Raw genomic sequence first — 18,427 nt, 5'->3', positions numbered from 1 at the left:
ACACCAGACACTGAGCCAGGAATTTGTGGAAGCAGACTCAAGGAGCAATTTTTCTGCCTTTCAGAGAGAAGGGAATTATTTGGGTGACTAGGAGTGCCTCCTATGGCTGAGCTTCGTGGCAGGTGTGTACCGGGAAGACTCTGCTGACATGCCTTCCTCAGCTGGGTGATGCTCCCTCCACTCCCACACTGGGGCCTCTCGACCTCCATGTCGGTAGCAGCACACAGAGGGATGAGTACTCGACACCATAGAAAGCTACATGAAGGGAAGTGGGTCCTCACCAAGTGTCTCTATTTGTCCCCTATTTATTCAACAAGCATCTATTGATTCTCCTACTGAGTGCCAGGTACTCTTCATTATCCAGGGATCCAGTAGAGAGTAAATTATTTCATCCAACAAATACTGAATCCCTACTATATGCCAGGTGTGATTCTACCTACTGCGAGTGTAGCCATGAATCAAACAGACTCTTGCCCTTGTGGAACTGACATTAAAGTGAGGCTGAGAGACTATAAGCATAAGAATGTTACAAGAGGCCCTGGCCGGTTGGCTCAGTGGTAGAGCGTCGGCCTGGCGTGCGGGGGACCCGGGTTCGATTCCCGGTCAGGGCACATAGGAGAAGCGCCCATTTGCTTCTCCACCCCTCTTTCCTCTCTGTCTCTCTCTTCCCCTCCCGCAGCCGAGGCTCCATTGGAGCAAAGATGGCCCCGGGCGCTGGGGATGGCTCCTTGGCCTCTGGCCCAGGCGCTAGAGTGCCTCTGGTCTCGGCAGAGCGACGCCCCGGAGGGGCAGAGCATCGCCCCCTGGTGGGCAGAGCTTCGCCCCTGGTGGGCATGCCGGGTGGATCCCGGTCGGGTGCATGCGGGAGTCTGTCTGACTGTCTCTCCCCGTTTCCAGCTTCAGAAAAATACAAAAAAGAAAAAAAGATTAAAAAAAAAGAATGTTACAAGAACCATGGGAGGAAAAGAAAGAACAGCAGAGTAAAGGGGACCTGGGGTGAGCAGATGGCAGTATTCATAGGATAGCCAGGGAAGGCTTTACTACAGAGGTGACATTGAGCGAAAAGAAGGAAGTGAAGGTCATGCAGCTATCTGGAAAATGAGTGGTCCAGGCAGAGGAACAATGCAAAGGGTGTGTGGTGGAACCATGGCCGGTGTGCTTGGGGGACAGTGAGGAGTCCAGTGGTCGCAGGGGAGTAAACAAGGGAGACAGGCAGGAGGTCAGGTGAATCAGGCACTGCAGGGCTTTGAGGGACACACACACTTGCACTGCTACACTAAGTACATCTGACACCCCCCCCCCCCCCGCCCCAGTGTGTTGGTCAGTCTGGCTGATTTCCAATGCTGGGAACGGATTCTCCCACTGGCTTCTCAGTGGGAGTAGTTGCCTAAATCTTGGGAAGCATTTGCCTTCCCAGTCCCCGCAGGGATCCTCAGCACCTGACTTCCATGCACCCCTGGTCTTTGACCAGTTCTCTGGGAGTTATCATGGATGTAGATCACCAGACAGTAGCAGCTAAAGGGAAGAAGCCCTAAATGTGTCCTCCCGTTTCCTCACAGCATCTCATGAGAGCACTAAATGTGCCATGGCCAGGTGGCTCAGTGGATGAAGCATCGAGCTGGCATGCCAGAGGTTGTGGGTTCAATCCCCAGCCAGGGCAGACAAGAAGCAATCAATGAGGACACAGTGAAATGGAACAACTAAGTTAAATGAGTTCATGCTTTCTCTCTCTCTCTCTCTCTCTCTCTCTCTTTCTTTCTCTCTCTTTCAAATCAATGAAAAAATACAATTAAAATTTTTTTTTAATTTTTATTTATTTATTTTATTTTTTACAGAGAGAGAGAGTGAGTCAGAGAGAGGGATAGACAGGGACAGACAGACAGGAATGGAGAGAGATGAGAAGCATCAATCATTAGTTTTTCATCGTGCGTTGCAACACCTTAGTTGTTCATTGATTGCTTTCTCATATGTGCCTTGACCATGGGCCTTCAGCAGACCGAGTAACCCCTTGCTTGAGCCAGCGAACCTGGGTCCAAGCTGGTGAGCTTTGCTCAAACCAGATGAGTCTGCACTCAAGCTGGCGACCTCGGGGTCTCGAACCTGGGTCCTTCCGCATCCCAGTCCGACACTCTATCCACTGCGCCACCTCCTGGTCAGGCAATACAATTAAATTTAAATGAAATAAAAGAGACCTAAATGCCACAACTTTACTCACCAATCTTATAGAAGTTCCCTCATTAATTATCCCATCCAGTAATGGCTTTTCATATTTCGGGCCCTGAGAGATGATTTTTTTATGTCCTCTATCAGAAACATCACATAATGATATGGACACTGAAAGAGACTGTGGTGGCTTATAAGAGCAGAAGGTAGGGATTGTGCTATTTTTATCTTGCTAACTTTTTCTTTAGAGAGGAGAGAGACAGAAAGGAGGGTGGTTGAGGAGCAGGAAGCATCAATTCATAGTGCTTGCTTGTTTATGCCTTGACCTGGCAAGCCGGGAATTTTGAACCGGTGACCTCAGCATTCCAAGTCAATGCTTTATCCACTGCGCCACCACTGGTCAGGCTCTACCCCCCCCCCCCCCCCGTTGATTTAAGAGAGAGAGATGAAGGGAGAGAACAGCATCAACTCGCTCCCCTTAGTTGTTCCATTTATTTGTGCACTCATTGATTGCTTCTCATCATGTCCTGACCGGAGGTCGAACCTGTAACCTCTGGTGCACCGGGTCAACACTTTTTCCACTGAGCCACCTGGCCAAGGCCGTATAATGTTTAAAATGACATGCATTCACCTGTGAAACCATCACCACAGTCATGATAGTGAACATACCATTACCCCCAAAAGTTTCCTGTGCCCCCTGCTAATCCCTTCTTTCTACCCTGCCCTTATCTCCAAGCAACTGCTGATTTTCTTTCTGTCTTAGTTTAGTTTGCATTTTCTAGATTTTTCCATAAATGAATCATTCAGTATGTATTCTTTTCTGTGTGACACACTCTGTCCAAATGATCAGATTCACCCATGTAGTACCATGTACATTCATATACCATCAAATCCACCTCTTTAAAGTGTACAACTAGGTGGTTTCATTTTATTTTATTTTTAAGTGAGAAAGGGGAGATAAACAGACTCCTGCATGTGCCCTGACTGGGATCCACCTAGCAACCCCATCTGGGGCCGATGCTTGAATCAACCAAGCTATCCTCAGTGTCTAAAGCTGGTGCTTGAACCATTTGAACCACTGGCTGCGAGAGAGGAAGAGAGAGAGAAGGGGGAGAGAGGGGGAGAGAAGCAGATGGTTGCTTTTCATGTGTGCCCTGACCAGGAGTTGAACCCAGATGTCTGCACATGGGGCCAATGCTTTATCCACTGAGCAACTAGCCAGGGCCTATCCTGGATATTTCATATAAATGTACCACACAAGATGTGGCCTTTTGTGTCTGGCCTGCTTCACTCCGCATGATTTCAAGATTCATGCATGTAATAGTGTGTATCAGTACTTCATTCCTTTTGTGGCTTAATAATATTCCATTGTTGCCTGATCTGTGGTGGCACAGTGGATAAAGCAGCAACCTGGGATGCTGAGGTCGCTGGTTCAAAACCTTGTGCTTGGCCCTGGCCAGTTGGCTCAGTGGTAGAGCATTGGCCTGGCATGCAGGAGTCCCAGGTTCCATTCCCAGCCAGGGCACACAGGAGAGGCGCCCATCTGCTTCTCCACCCCTCCCCCTCTCCTTCCTCTCTGTCTCTTCCCCTCCCGCAGCCAAGGCTCCATTGGAGCAAAGTTGACCCGGGCGCTGAGGATGGCTCTATGGCTTCTGCCTCAGGCACTAGAATGGCTCTGGTTGCAACAGAGCTACACCCCAGATGGGCAGAGCATCGCCCCCTGGTGGGCATGCCGGGTGGATCTCGGTTGGGCGCATGCGGGAGTCTGTCTGACTGCCTCCCCGTTTCTAGCTTCAGAAAAATACAAAACAACAACAACAACAAAAAAAAAACACAAAAAACCCTGTGCTTGCCTGGTCTAGGCCCATATGGGAGTTGGTGCTTCCTGCTCCCCCCTCCTTTTCTCTCTCTCTCTCTCTCTCTCCTTTCTAATAAATGCATAAATAAAATCTAAAAAAAAAAGAATGGCATAAAATTAATATTCCATTGTATGTATATACCACCTTTTGTTTATTCACTCATCTGTTGATGGAGCTTAGTCTTTGTATGGCATATATTTCCTTTCTTGTGGGTACATACCTAGAAGTGGAATAACAGGATCATATAATAAGTATACTATGTTTAATTTTTTTTTCCTGGAGGTTGGGTAATCCAAGATCATGGCTCCAGCAGATTCAGGAACTGATGAGAACCCATTTTCTATTTTTTTATTTTCTTTTAGAGGGGAGAGAGAGAGAGAAAGCAGGTGAGGGAGGACAGGAAGCATCAACTCTCATATGTGCCTTGACCAGGTAATCCCAGGATTTCGAAACTTCAAACTGTCCACCTCAGCGTTCCAGGTCGACACTTTATCTACTGTACCACCACAGGTCAGGCAGAGAACCCATTTTCCAGATGGCCATCTTTTTACTGTAACCTCTCAAGGCAGAAGGAGGGAGGGATCTCTCTGAAGTAACCCCACTCATAAGTGCTACATGCTTATGACCTAGTCGCCCCCCAAAGTCCTCACTATCTTTTCTTTTAATGTTTATTTTATTGATTTTAGAGAGCCAAATGGGAGAAAGAGAGAGATAGTAACTTCAATCTGTTCCTGTATGTGCCCTGACTGGGAATCGAACTGGCAACCTCTGCGCTTCGAGACGATGCTCTGTTTTTGTTTTGTTTTTTATGACAGAGACGGAGAGAGAGTCAGAGAGAGAGAGACATAGACAGACAGGAAGGGAGAGAGATGAGAAACATCAACTCTTCGTTGCAGCACCTTAGTTGTTCATTGATTGCTTTCTCATATGTGCCTTGACTGGGGGGCTACAGCAGAGTGAGTGACCCCTTGCTCAAGCTATCGACCTTGGGCTCAAGCCAGCGACCATGGGGTCATGTCTATGGTCCCATGCTCAAGCCAGCGACCATGGGGTCATGTCTATGGTCCCATGCTCAAGCCAGCGACCATGGGGTCATGTCTATGGTCCCATGCTCAAGCCAGCGACCATGGGGTCATGTCTATGGTCCCATGCTCAAGCTAGCAATCCCGCACTCAAGCTGGTGAGCCCGTGCTCAATCCAGCAACCTAAGGGTTTCAAACCTGGGTCCTTCCGCATCCCAGTTCAACGCTCTATCCACTGTGCCACCGCCTGGTCAGGCTTGCTTGCTTGTTTGTTTGTTTGTTTTAATGTATTGATTTTAGCCAGAGAGGAAGGGGGAGAGAGAGAGACAGGAACATCAATCTGCTCCTGTATGTGCTCTGACCGGGGATCAAACCGGCAGCCTCTGAGCTTCAGGCTGATGCTCTAACCAACGGAGCTATCCAGCCAGGGCTATTTTTTTTTATTTTTATTTATTCATTTTAGTGAGAGAGGAAGGGATAGATAAAGAGAAAGAGAGGGAGAGAGAGAGAGAGAGGAACATGAACTGATCCTGTACGTTTCCCACCTGGGGATCGAATCAGCAATCTCTGTGCTTCAGGACAATGCTCTAACCAACTGAACAATCCTGCCAGGGCAGCTGAAAGTTTTAATGTCATATCATCCTTTAGGTCTCTGACTTTACAAGGCCACCATGCAGGCCTCCCCTGAGCTTGTCAGGTTCAGCATGTGGCCCTTTTTTCATCTATCAATACATTGTTTTTGTTGCTGCTGTTTGGTTAGTGAGTTTTCTGAACTAATTCTTTAAAGTTTGTGGGGTTTTTTTTAATTTAATTTATTGCGGTGACATCGGTTAATAAAATTACATAGGTTTCGTGTGGAAAGTCTGTATTCTTTGTTCTGTGTGACCACCCAAAGTCTCTGCTTTATTAGCTTAGTGGTCAGTTAATGGGTAGACAGAGATTTCATTAAATCCCTTGAAGTGAAAGATTTGACCCTTTGCCGGGGTTTCTGTGTGTGTGTGTTGGAGCATGCCTTGAACATTCCAACAGGTAGTTTACAGCTCTGCTTCAGCCTCCACTCTTGCTTGCACAGAGCCTCACAGTCACCAAGAGGCAAGAGCTTCCGGCCTCCTCAGTTCTCTCCCGGGCATGCTTATAGCCTTGCACAGGCACGTGTGTGTGTCCTTCCAGATTCCCAGGACTATGTCAGAGCTTTTCAAAACCCCCTTGGGTACCCCGCTCCCTAGCTTTTACTTCCATGTTTTTGGTCAGCTTCTTGTTTGCTCTAACTCTTATCACCACCTGAGGTACTGTGATGTTACATAATGGCCACCAACTGTTTGTAAAATGGCTATTCAGTCTGAGAGAGCTCTCAGTCAGGTCAGACAAAGATGAGCTCTTGGAAGGGTGAGCGTCTATAGGGGACTGGCATGCAGGTCAAGAATGACAACTCTCTGGTTCTCACACCTATTAGGATGGCCACCGCCTGACCTGTGGTGGCGCAGTGGATCAAGCATCGACCTGGAAATGCTGAGGTTGCCAGTTCGAAAACCCAGGTTTACCTGGTCAAGGCACATAAGGGAGTTAATGCTTCCTGCTCCTCCCCCCTTCTCTCTCTCTCTCTCTCTCTCTCTCTCAAATGAATAAATAAAATCTTTTAAAAAAAGGATGGCTACCATTTATTCACTTTTATTTATTGATTTGAGGGGGGGGAGAGTGAGAAGCATCAATCCGAAGTTGCTTCACTTTAGTTGTTCATTGATTGCTTTTCCTATGTGCCTTAACTGGGGGCTCCCAGCCGAATCAGGGTCCCCTTGCTCAGGCTAGTGACCTTAGGGTTTCTAACCAGAGACCTAAGCATTCTGGGTCAATGCTCTATCTACTGTACCACAACTTGTCAGGCACGATGGCTACTATTTTTTTTTTTTGTATTTTTCTGAAGCTAGAAACGGGGAGAGACAGTCAGACAGACTCACGCATGTGCCTGACCGGGATCCACCCGGCACGCCCACCAGGGGGCAACGCTCTGTCCCTCCGGGGCATCGCTCTGTTGCGACCAGAGTCACTCTAGTGCCTGGGGCAGAGGCCAAGGAGCCATCCCCAGCGCCTGGGCCATCTTTGCTCCAATGGAGCCTCGGCTGCAGGAGGGGAAGAGAGAGACAGAGAGGAAGGAGAGGGGCAGGGGTGGAGAAGCAGATGGGCGCCTCTCCTGTGTACCCTGGCCGGTAATCAAACCCGGGACTTCGGCACGCCAGGCCAACGCTCCACCACTGAGCCAACCGGCCAGGGTGCTGGCTACTATTTTTAAAAGAAAGTAAGTGTTGGTGAGGATGTGAGCAATTGGAACCCTTGTAACTCTTGGTAGGAATATAAAATGGTGCAGCTGATATGGAAAATAGTATGACATTCCCCCCCCCCCCACACACACCCAAATTAAGAAAAAGAATTACTAGCCTGACCTGTGGTGGCGCAGTGGATAAAGCGTTGACCTGGAAATGCTGAGGTCGCCGATTCGAAACCCTGGGCTTGCCTGGTCAAGGCACATATGGGAGTTGATGCTTCCAGCTCCTCCCCCCTTCTCTCTCTCTGTCTCTTCTCTCTCTCTCTCTCCCTCTCTCTCCCCCCTCTAAAAATGAATAAATAAAATGAAAAAAAATTTTTAAAAAAAGAAAAAGAATTACTATATGATCCAGCAATTCTTCTTCTGGATATATATCCAAAAGAACCGATTTTACACTCTCATGTTTATAGCAGCATTATTCACAAGTGCCCATCAGTGAATGAATTGATAAGCAAAATGTGGTATACATAAAATATAAAACAAAAACAAAAATGAAGGAAAATGTGACATATACATACAAGGAATGTTACTTAGCTTTCATTTTATTTTTTAAAATATTTTATTTATTGACTTTAGAGAGGAGAGAGAGAGACAGAAAGGGTGGGGGAGGAGCCAGAAGCATAAACTCTTAGTAGTTGCTTCTTTATGTGCCTTGACCTAGGCAGACCCAGGGTTTCAAATCAGCAACCTCAGCATTCTAGGTCGATGCTTTATCCACTGTGTCACAACAGGTCAGGTGTTATTTAGCTTTTAAAAAGAAGGAAATTAAAACACATGATGCAACACAGATTAACCTTGAAGACGTTTTGCTAAGTGAAAAGCCAGTCACAAAAAGATAAATTCTGTATGGTTCCATTTATATGATGTATCTGTTAGGCAGGATAGACAGTTATCAGTAAAAGGGGAAGAGGAAAAAAGAGTTCACCTCACCCACTGAAGGAGGGAGTCATCGGTCTTAAGATCTGCCAAAACAAAATTACCAGATGTTCAAATGGCTTATGTTAGACCCAATATCAGGGAAGGGGAGCTTTGAAACTCTATATGTTAGTCCAATAACAGGGAAAAAAATCCTTGAAGCTAAGAATATATAGCTTCAAGAGCCCCAGTAGGAGGTGCGTTTAGACGAGCAGAGTTTGCCTACTTGTGTTTTGTGCCAAGTGTATAGCTTTGCTTAATAAGCTGCCTCCTTTGCTTGAATGCTGCACCCTGTCTCTTGCCTGAATTCTTTCTCGAGAGCATGATAAGAACCAAGGAGGGGTTTTTGTTTGTTTTTTTCAAAATATGGCAAAGGTTCAGGTGAACAATGTAGTGGTGCTGGATAACCCTTCTCCTTCCTACAACCCATTCCAGTTCGAGATCACCTTCGAGTACATCAAGGACCTGTCTGAAGACTTGGAATGGAAAATTACCTAGGGGGCTCTGCAGAAAGTAAAAACTACTATCAAACTTTAGGCTCTGTTTTAGTGGGCCCTGTTCCTGCGGGAAGGCGTATGTTTGTATTTCAGGAAAATGCACCTAATCCAGGACTCATTCTAGGCGCAGACAGTAGGTGTAACAGCTGTGCTAATTACATGCATCTATAGAGGTCAAGAATTTATTAGATTTAGCTATTATGATAATAATGAATATACTGAGACAAAATTAAGGGAAAATCCATCAGTAAAACCAGACTTCTCTAAGCTTCAAAGGAATATTTTGGCGTTTAATCCCAGTCACAAGATTCCGCATTAACTGGGAAGATAACACAGAAACACTTGAAGATGCAGAGAGCAGTAATCCAAATCCACAGTCACTTCTTTCAACATATGCATTACCTTCAGCATCAAAGGGATGGTCCATGTCAGAAAACTCACTAAATGCTGTGGTGAGATTCAAAGGGTTATCAATTTAACAACCAGTTTTCTGCCCTAAAGATAGTTTTAAGTATTTTAAAACAATATACCACCTGACCAGGAGGTGGCGCAGTGGATAGAGTCAAACTGGGACACAGAGGACCCAGGTTTGAAACCCCGAGGTCTCCAGCTTGAGCGTGGGCTCACCAGCTTGAGTGCAGGGTCGCTGGCTTGAGCATGGGATCATAAGCATGATCCCATGGTCGATGGCTTGAACCCAAAGGTCGCTGGCTTAAGCAAGGGGTCACTTACTCTGCTGTAACCCCACCCCCTCAAGGTCCATATGAGAAAGCAATCAATGAACAACGAAGGTGCTGCAACGAAGACTTGATGCTTCTCATCTCTCTCCCTTCCTGTCTGTCTGTCCCTCGCTCTGTCTCTGTCACAAAACAAAACAAAAATGATATATCGAAAGGTGGTTTATTATTTCATGCATTTAATACTTAAATAAGAACAATAAGAGGTACACAAAACTAGAATACGGTATAAGAAAGAGTGTGTATATATATTTTTTTTCTTTTTTGTGGCAGAGACAGAGAGAGTCAGAGAGAGGGATAGATAGGGACAAACAGACAGGAAAGGAGAGAGATGAGAAACATCAATTTTTCATTGAGGTTTCTTAGTTGTTCATTGATTGCTTTCTCATATGTGCCTTGACCGCGGGTCTACAGCAGACCGAGTAAACCCTTGCTTGAGCCAGCAACCTTGGGCTCAAGTTGGTGAGCCTTGCTCAAACCAGATGAGCCCGCGCTCAAGCTGGCGACCTCAGGCTCTCAAACCTGGGTCCTCCGCATCCCAGTCCGATGCTCTATCCACTGCGCCACAGCCTGGTAAGGGAAAGAATTTTAAAATATTAATGAAAATATATTAAGTAATATCTGACAAAAAGCAATAAAACTGTTATGTAAGATATTTCCATATTGTTTCTTGATTGGCGTCCTCACTTGCAACTTTTTTCACCTATGGACAGAGTGAACATTACTACGAGCACTTAGAATATGTTGTTGCACAAATGAATGTTAAAGAAGAATAAGGGGCTCTGGCCGGTTGGCTCAGCGGTAGAGCGTCGGCCTAGCGTGCGGAGGACCCGGGTTCGATTCCGGCCAGGGCACATAGGAGAAGCGCCCATTTGCTTCTCCACCCCTCTGCCGCGCTTTCCCTCTCTGTCTCTCTCTTCCCCTCCCGCAGCCAAGGCTCCATTGGAGCAAAGATGGCCCGGGCGCTGGGGATGGCTCTGTGGCCTCTGCCCCAGGCGCTAGAGTGGCTCTGGTCGCAACATGGCGACGCCCAGGATGGGCAGAGCATCGCCCCCTGGTGGGCAGAGCGTCGCCCCTGGTGGGCAGAGCGTCGCCCCTGGTGGGCGTGCCGGGTGGATCCCGGTCGGGCGCATGCGGGAGTCTGTCTGGCTGTCTCTCCCTGTTTCCAGCTTCAGAAAAATGAAAAAAAAATAAAATAAAATAAAAAAGAAGAAGGAATGAATTTGTGATTTCCACATTGGGTGGCTGCCCAGGCACCCACCTTAGAGAGAACCCTGATTACAAGTGCCATTTTAAACAACCAGTTTGGCAAATTCAACAAAAATCTAGGAAACCGGCTGAATCCCATCATTGACTAAATGTTATGTTAGAATCCCACATGAACTGCATGTGACCACCTGCCATCCCTTTAGTACAAAATTAAGCTAAAAAAACACACACATAATTTCCTGGCATGTGGTGGCGCAGTGGATAAAGCGTCGACCTGGAACACTGAGGTCGCCGGTTCAAAACCCTGGGCTTGCCTGGTCAAGGCATATACGGGAGTTGATGCTTCCTGCTCCTCACCCCTCCTCTCTTTCACTCTCTCTTGATTTCTCTCTCTCTCTCTAAAATGAATAAAGTCTTAAAAATATTTTTAAAAACACACACAGAACAATTTCCCTGAAATTCTGGAAGTCACTAAAATACAATGTGAAGAATTTGTTTAAAAAACTTTGTTTGAAAAACATCCTGTAGAAAGTTTATAAGAAAAGCAGTATTTGAGCAAATTGTGGAATATAAAAACAACTATTTTTGCCCTGGCCGGTTGGCTCAGCGGTAGAGCGTCGGCCTAGCGTGCGGAGGACCTGGGTTCGATTCCGGCCAGGGCACACAGGAGAAGCGCCCATTTGCTTCTCCACCTCTCCGCCGCGCTTTCCTCTCTGTCTCTCTCTTCCCCTCCCGCAGCCAAGGCTCCATTGGAGCAAAGATGTCCCGGGCGCTGGGGATGGCTCTGTGGCCTCTGCCTCAGGCGCTAGAGTGGCTCTGGTCGCAACATGGCGAAGCCCAGGATGGGCAGAGCGTCGCCCCATGGTGGGCGTGCCGGGTGGATCCCGGTCGGGCGCATGCGGGAGTCTGTCTGACTGTCTCTCCCTGTTTCCAGCTTCAGAAAAATGAAAAAACAAACAAACAAAAAAAAAAACTATTTTTAAGTAAAAAAAAAAAAAATGAGGAGGGAGCCTAACTATCGCTAGTGCAGTGGACAGGCATTAACCAAAGACCACTGAGGTCACCATTGGAAATCTCCAGGTTGCCAGCTCTGAGCGTGGGGTCATCAGCTTGAGTGCAGGCTTGCTGGCTTGAGTGGGGATCATCTTCATGATCTCAAAGGTCCCCAGCTCGAGCCCAAAAGGTCGTTGGAGTGAAAAGCCCAAGGCTCCTGGCTTGAGCAAGGGGAAGTTGGTTCAGCTTGAGCCTGAAGTTTGATCCCCAGTCAAGACACCTACAAGAAACAATCAAGGCACAACTTAAGTGAAAGCAGCTATGAGTTGATGTCTCTCTCTCTGTCTGTCTCTCTCGCAAAATTAATTGATTAATTAGTTAAAGTTAAGGAGAACATTAAACTGTTAAATGTTAAAAAGAAAAAAAAAAGAACCAAGGTGGCCTGACCAGGTGGTGGCGCAGTGGATGAAGTGTAGGACAAGGATGCAGAGGACCCAAGTTCGAAACCCCAACATCACCAGCTTGAGCGCAGGCTCACCAGCTTGAGCATAGGTCACTGGCTTGAGTATGGGATCATAGACATGACCCCATGGTAGTTGGCTTGAGCCCAAAGGTTGCTGGCTTGAAGCCCAAGGTCACTGGCTTGAGCAAGAGGTCATTGACTCTGCTGTAGCCCCACCCCCCCGGTCAAGGGACATATGAAAAAGTAATCAGTGAACAACTAAGGTGCCACAATGAAGAATTGATGCTTCTCACCTTGCTCCCTTCCTGCCTGTCTGTCCTTGTCTGTCCCTCCCTCTGTCTCTGTCACACAAAAAAAGAAAGAAAAAAAGAACTGAGGTGGCAAAAGCCCCAGGGACTGAGGCCCTGGCAGAATAGCGTGGTTGGTTAGAGCATTGTCCCGAAGCACAGAGGTTTCCAGTTCAATCCTGGGTCAGGGCACATACAGGAACAGATCTATGTTCCTGTCTCTGTCTCTCCTTCCCTCTCGCTAAAATCACTCCCTCACTTCCTTCAGGTCTCTGCTCAAATGTCACCTTATCACAGAAGGTTTCTGACCAACCCAAATAAAATAGCAACCCCTACTCCTACGTAGCCCTTCCTGTATTCTAATTTATCTCCAGTGTGTGTGTGTGTGTGTGTGTGTGTGTGTGTGTGTGTGTGAATCACCTTTCTTTTTTTTAAGAGAGAGAAAGAGGAAGGGAAAGAGGTGAGAAGCATCAACTCATAGTTGTGGCATTTTAGTTGTTTATTGATTGCTTTCTCATATGTACCTTGACTGGGGGGTTCCAGCCGAGCCAGTGACCCCTTGCTCAAACCAGCAACCTTTGGGCTCAAGCCAGCGACAGTGGAAACATGTCGATGATCCACGCTCAAGTTGGTGACCTCAGAGTTTTGAACCTGAAACTTCAGTGTCTCAGGTTGATGCTCTAACCACTGCCTCACCACTGGTCAGGCTCACCTTTTACTTTTAATACTAGTTAAGAATGACCAGGTTGAAAACCAAAGGTTGCTAGCTTGAGGGGCTGGCTTGAGTGTGGGATCGTAGACATGACCCCACGGTTGCTGGCTTGAGCCCAAAGGTCACTGGCTTGAAGCCGGGGCACTGGCAAGGTCTCCGGGGCAATGCTATATTCACTGAACTAACCAGCCAGGGCCTATTAAAACAATTTTTATAAGAGAAAGTTTATTTAGAAAGTCACAGAGGTGGAAGAAATGGGCTCAGGAAACAAGTTACAGAGGCAAAAGAAGGGCCCTTGGAGTTTAAGAGAGAGAAAGGTAATTTGCCTGGGGGGAAGAAGAGGGAGAGAGCACCAATAACACCTCTACTGAAATGTAATTCCTGTACTAAATAATTCAGCATTTAAAGTGTACAATTAAATGGTTTTTAGTATACTTACAGAGTTATGCAACCATCACCACAATCAGTTTTAGAACATTTTAATCACCCTCAAAAGAAAACCCATACCCCTTACTGGTCATTGCCCTTTTCTTCCTCCTCCCACCCTAGCCCCAGGCAATCACTAACCTACTTTCTGCCTATGGATTTGCCTATTCTGGACATTTCATACACATGGAATCATACAATCTGCAGGTGGTCTTTTGTGACTGGCGTCCTTCACTTAGCATACTATTTTTTTTTTGTATTTTTCCGAAGCTGGAAACGGGGAGAGACAGGCAGACAGACTCCTGCATGCGCCGGACAGGGATCCACCCGGCACGCCCACCAGGGGGCGTTGCTCTGCCCCTCCGGGGGGTCGCTCTGTCGCGACCAGAGCCACTCTAGCGCCTGGGGCAGAGGCCAAGGAGCCATCCCCAGCGCCCGGACCATCTTTGCTCCAATGGAGCCTTGGCTGCGGGAGGGGAAGAGAGAGACAGAGAGGAAGGAGGGGGGGAGGGGTAGAGAAGCAGATGGGCGCCTCTCCTGTGTGCCCTGGCCGGGAATCGAACCTGGGATGCCTGCACGCCAGGCCGACGCTCTACCACTGAGCCAACCGACCAGGGCCTCTTTTTTTTTTTTTTTTTAAAGAGACAGAGAGAGAGTTACAGACAGGAAGCGAGAGAGCTGAGAAGCATCAACTCACCTGACCTGTGGTGGTACAGTGGATAAAGTGTTGACCTAGAATGCTGAGGACAACGGTTGGAATCCCTGGGCTGGCCAGGTCAAGACACATACAGGAAGCAACTACTATGAGTTGATGTTTCCCGCTCCTCCCCTCTTTTTCTCTCTCCCCCCCAAAAAATTAATAAATAAAATCTTTAAAAAAAATTCAACTCATACTTGTGGCACTTTAGTTATTCATTGATTAATTTCTCATACGTGCTTTGACCAGAGACTACAGTTAAGTCAGTGACTCCTTCCTCAAGCCACGTGACCTTTTGCTCAAGCCAGCAACCTTGGGCTTCAAGTCAGCAACCTCTAGGCTCAAGCCAGCAACCATGGGATCATGTCTATGATCCCACGCTCAAGCCAGCAATCCTGCACTCAAGCTGGTGAGCCTGTACTCAAGCCAGTGACCTCAGGGTTTTGAACCTGGGTTCTCAGTGCCCCAGGTCGATGTTTTATCCACTGTACCACCATCTGGTCAGGTAAATATTTTGTTTATTGATTTTACAGGGAGGAGGGAAGCGAGAAGTATCAACTCATAGTTACTTCACTTTAGATGTACATTGATTGTTTGCCATATGTGCCTTGACCGGGCAAGCCCACAATGTCAAACCTGTGATATCATCATTCCAGGTCTATGATTTATCCACTGCACCACCACAGGCCAGGCCATTTTCAATTTTTAACCTTTTATTTATTTTTGTTTGTTTGTTTGTTTTTTGTATTTTTTCTGAAGTTGGAAACGGGGAGGCAGTCAGACAGACTCCTGCATGCGCCCGACCAGGATCCACCCGGCATGCCCACAAGGGGGTGATGCTCTGCCCATCCGGGGCGTTGCTCTGTTGCAACCAGAGCCATTCTAGCACCTGAGGCAGAGGCCATACAGCCTTCCTCAGCGCCCGAGCCAACTTTGTTTTAATGGAGCCTTGGCTGCAGGACGGGAAGAGAGAGACAGAGAGAAAAGAGAGGGGGAGGGATGGAGAAGCAGATGGGCGCTTCTCCTGTGTGCCCTTGCCGGGAATCGAACTCGGGACTCCTGCATGCCAGGCCAACACTCTACCACTGAGCCAACTGGCCAGGGCTCAATTTTTAACCTTTTAAAAGTTTTTATTTATTGCCTGACCAGGCAGTGGTAAAGTGGATGGAGCGTTGAACTGGGGTGCGGAGGACCCAGGTTCAAGACCCCAAGGTCACCAGCAGCGTGGGCTCATCTGGCTTGAGCAAAGAGCTCACCAGCTTGGACCCAAGGTCACTGGCTCAAGCAAGGGGTTACTCGGTCTGCTGTAGACCCGCGGTCAAGGCACATATGAGAAAGCAATCAATGAACAAGTAAGGAGTCGCAACGAAAAACTGATGATTGATGCTTCTCATCTCTCTCCGTTCCTGTCTGTCTGTCCCTATCTATCCCTCTCTCTGACTCTCTGTCTCTGTAAAAAAAATAAATAAATAAAAGCTTTTATTTATTGATAAGAGAGAGGGGAGAGAGAGAGGAGAGAGAGAGAGAGAGAGAGAGAGAGAGAGAGAGGAATTTATTGTTTCACCCATTTATGCATTCATTAGTTGATTTTTGTATGTGCCCTGACAGGGATCGTACCTGTAACCTTGGGGCATCAGGACGATGCTCTAACCAACTGAGCTACCCGTCCAGGGCTTAGCATACTACTTTCTTTTTTTCTCCTTCATTTAAAAATTGTTTATATACTGACTTTAGCATACTGTTTTCAGGGTTCTTCCATGTTGTTGTTTTCCTCCTGCTTCTTTTCATGCCTAGGCACCTTTGTTTGGATAACAGATATTGTAAATGTTACCTTGTAGGTGCTGGGTTATTATTCGTATAAATCTTCCTGACCTTTGTACTGAGATAGTTAAGTTACTTTGAAACCCTTTGATGTCTCAGGGTCTTCCTTTTATGATTTGTTAAGTGGGTCTGGAGCAGTACAGAAAATCCTCACTTAACGTTGTTCATAGGTTCTACAACTTTAAGAAAAATGATGTATAACAAAACCAATCTTACCATAGGCTAATTGTTACAAACAAGAGTTAAGTTCCTACAGCATCTCCTCAACATTATAATGAAACAACAAAAGAATGGCGTTATTTGTAATTTTTTTTTAAATTTTAGTGAGAGGAGGGGAGGCAGAGAGACAGACTCCCGCATGTGCCTTGGCAGGGATCCACTCGGCAAGCCCACTAGGAGGCAATGGTCTGCCTATCTGGGGTCGTTGCTCCATTGCAAAACAACAGGGCAGAGGCCACAGAGCCATCCTCAGTTCCCAAGGCTAACTCACTCAAACCAATTGAGCCATGGCTGTGGGAGGAGACGAGAAAGAGAGAGAGAAAGAGAGAGAGAGAAGCAGATGGGTGCTTCTCCTATGTGCCCTGACTGGGAATTGAACCTGGGACAGCCACACACTGGGCCAATGCTCTACCACTGAGCCAACCAGCAAAGGCATAAAATGATGTTATTTGAAGGCCTATCCTACTAAGTCTAGGGCTAATTATTCCCCATGACTGAGGTTTCCTGTGTATTCTATGCCCTGTGAATTATGACTTTTCCAGTCTGACTGGTAGGAGCTGGCACAATTCTCTGTTGTGTGGTAGGCCCTGTTCCCTCCAATCCATTTGGATGGTTCTTCCCCTGGCCTTGGGTCGTTTCCTCATATGCACGCAGTGATCAATATTCCGCTGAATGCTCAAGGGGACCCTCTGCACGTCTCTGTGGTTCCCTCTCTATGCAGTTCTGTCCTGATTTTTGTTTTTGTTTGTTTCTATTTTTGTTTTTCTCTCTCCTGATAATCTATCCTTTGAACCCTAGCTGCTATTGTCTCTCTAGTCTATCTCAACTTAGAAAGGCTAACAGGCTGTGCCTCAGTCTCCCTTTCCTCCACCCCCCAGACCTATGCAGACACTAAACTATTTTCTGTCTCTATGGATTTCTCAAATCTGGACCTTTCATATAAATAGTATAACATACAGATGGTTCTTTGTGAATGACTTCTTTCATTAAGTATACTGTTTTCTTTTTTCCTTTCTTTCTTTTTGTGACAGAGACAGAGAGATACAGAGAGAGGGACAGATAGGGACAGACAGGCAGGAAGGGAGAGAGATGAGAAGCACCAGTTTTTCATTGCAGCACCTTAGTTGTTCATTGATTGCTTTTTCATATGTGCCTTGACCAGGGGGCTATAGTAGACCGAGTGACCCCTTGCTCAAACCCAGAGACCTTGGGTCCAAGCTGGTGAGCTCTGCTCAAACCAGATGAGCCCGCGCTCAAGCTGGCGACCTCGGGGTCTCGAATCTGGGTCCTCTGCATTCCAGTCCGATGCTCTATCCACTGCGCCACCGCCTGGCCAGGCTCTTTTTTTTTTTAATTATTGATTGAGGGAGAGAGGGAGAGAAAGACTGAAACATCAATCTATTTTGTATGTGCCCTCACCAGAGATTGAACTGGCAATCTTTGTGTATTGGGACAATGCTCTAACCAACTGAGCTAGCCAGCCAGGGCAGCATACTTTCAAGGTTCTATCATGTATGTAACCCCTGATTCTTGCTATGCCTGGTTATCTTTGTTTGGATAACAGAAATGGTAAATGTTATCATTTAGGTGCTGGTTATAATAATAATAATAATAATAATAATCATTCCTATATATCTTCCTGACCTTTGTACTGAGATAGTTAGGTTACTTGGAAACAGTTTGATCTTTCAGGGTCTTCCATTTATGATTTAAGTGGGTCTGAATCAGTACTAAGTCTAGGGATAATTTTTCCCGTCATTGCCATAGCATGGAATCTCTAGAAGTGCTATTCTGGGGAAATTGTAGGACTCATCTTGTTCGCCATTTCTCAGGGATCACTGTCCTTCATTGCCTGATGCTTATATCTTGAAAAGGATTGTTTCATGTATTTTGTCTATTTTGGGGGGTGTTGTTTCATACAGGAGGGTAAATTTGGTCCCCATTACTCCATCTTGACTAAAAGTGCATGACTGAGGGGTTATATTTATGATACCTCTTGACAGGGGGACCTACAGAATTTGCCAGTGCCAATGAAGAAGAATCAGGCATAATATATACACTCTGACTTGAGTGACAAACTGGGTGTT

At 46.7% G+C, this 18,427-nt stretch overlaps 1 pseudogene; it reads left to right on the top strand.

Annotated features, from left to right (window-relative positions):
• The first annotated feature begins 8,645 nt into the window (after window positions 1-8,645).
• LOC136317482 (histone chaperone ASF1-like) lies at window positions 8,646-10,906 on the top strand (annotated as a pseudogene).
• The last annotated feature ends 7,521 nt before the right edge of the window (window positions 10,907-18,427 follow it).

Source organism: Saccopteryx bilineata, chromosome X, assembly GCF_036850765.1.
Source record: "Saccopteryx bilineata isolate mSacBil1 chromosome X, mSacBil1_pri_phased_curated, whole genome shotgun sequence".
Classification (NCBI taxonomy): Eukaryota; Metazoa; Chordata; class Mammalia; order Chiroptera; family Emballonuridae; genus Saccopteryx; species Saccopteryx bilineata.
The sequence above is the reverse complement of the archived record's forward strand: the minus strand, read 5'-3'. Positions and strand labels throughout refer to the sequence as shown.